Source organism: Elephantulus edwardii, unplaced genomic scaffold, assembly GCF_000299155.1.
Source record: "Elephantulus edwardii isolate Elephantulus edwardi_28Jun2011 unplaced genomic scaffold, EleEdw1.0 scaffold00073, whole genome shotgun sequence".
NCBI lineage: Eukaryota > Metazoa > Chordata > Mammalia > Macroscelidea > Macroscelididae > Elephantulus > Elephantulus edwardii.
Window position 1 is genome coordinate 3,871,253 of NW_006399823.1, and position 1,889 is coordinate 3,873,141.

Here is a 1,889-nt window from a genome sequence, read left to right on the forward strand (position 1 = left end):
GTGGTAAGAAGCACCACTACAGTCCAAAAGGCTAGCAGTTTGAATCCATCAGCTGCTCTGTAGAAGAAGTATGGATAATCTCCTGCTATGTGACTTACTGCCTCTGAACACCTACTCAAGGATCAGCAATGGGTTGTTTCTAATCAATGGCAAGAATAACAACAGCAACAACATAAATTATTGATGTACACATGAATATGGTAAGTATCAAACAATATCACTCACACCACATGCACGTAAAATACTGCTGGTGATAATTAAAATTGGCTGGAAGCGTAGTAGGAATATATCCTAAGGAAATTAGAACTAAGACACAAACAGAAATTTAGACACCAACATTCATAGCAGCCATTATTTATTGATTAGCTATTGACTATTGTAAGAACATAGAAATAGCCAAAATATCCAACCACTACTGAGTGGATGGAGAAATTGTGGTACATTCACATGATGGAATACTATGCAGCACTCAGGAGCAATGATTTCAAAATAATACAACATAACTTAGAGTCTAGAGAAAATTATGTTGAGTGAACTAACTCACTGTAATAAAGACAAACAGTGCATAAGACAATGATTGTAAAAATAGAAGGCTAACTAGTAAACTATGTAGGAGAACTCAAGGAGCAAAGGAGTAGGAGTGGAGGAGTAGGATGGGTAAAGGCAAAAACAGAGTTTTGCAGTAAGTTTGGTGGACAGTGGGGTGTAAGGAATGGGAAGGATCTGGTTGAAAAGACAGGGTAATGTTGGGAAAGGTCCAATGGTGATTAATTTTATAAAATACAATATAAGAGAATTCTTGTATAAAACACTATGAAGAATATTGTGAAATAAAATGCATACAAACTTTGTAAACAAACCAATATTTAAAAAATACTTATATGGAGTCATTGTTCCATTTCAGATCATATTATATGATCAAAAAAATAGCAGCACTGAAGAAAGTTTACTGAAGGACAGAAGCAAGGGTCTAAACATTGATGGAATACCAATTCAGATGTTTAAACAAATGCAGGAATTTATAAAAGTACTTATCTTTGTCATGAAATTTACCTGACTGTCCAACAGCCTGGAAGATTTTTATAATTGTAATCATTATCTGGATCTAATAAAATACAAGTAGTATTTAATAATATAGCTACTTTCAGCAAATTAAATTTACTCTGAAATGGTTGCAGTCACACACACACACACACACACACACACAGAGAGACACGTTTTTAATTGGCGTCGAGTTGTAGGTGACTCATAGTGACCCTCTGAACAAAAGACCTGATCATTTGTATAACTTTCATCATTTCTCCAAATTCATAGGGTTTCTGGAGGTAAGTTATTTCTAAAGTGGATGTCACTCCTTCTTCCAAGCTTGTTTCAATTGGGAAGATCCACCAAACACTGTCCACCATATGTAAACACTATCACATTTGACAAATCAGTGTCACAGTGTTCAGCATCACAGCAACCACAGTTACCTTTGTACAGCAAATGGACAGTTCTGTGCTATACCACTTAGAAGAATGCTTGACCAAACACAGTTAAAACCATGCCCGAGGGCTGCAGGCCATTGGGCCCAAATGTCTTTTTCAATAGGAGGCCATATACAATCAACTCAAACCCAATTGTGAGTAATCATTTCACCCTAACTCACACTAGAACCAGAAAACAAACCTCTATAGAATCTAGCTGCTTCAAACTACTTCCCAACCTAGATTCCAGGCCCATAATGGTGACCAAATGCCTTTTTAGATGTTGTTGTTGTTCAAGGCCATCTAGTCATGCACAGCTCATAGTGACTCTAAAATAAAAGGCCTGGAGCCTTTCTATAATTATCATAATTTCCAGAATCTTCAGAGGCATGTGGTTTAGGAAGTGGATGACAATCCTACTTC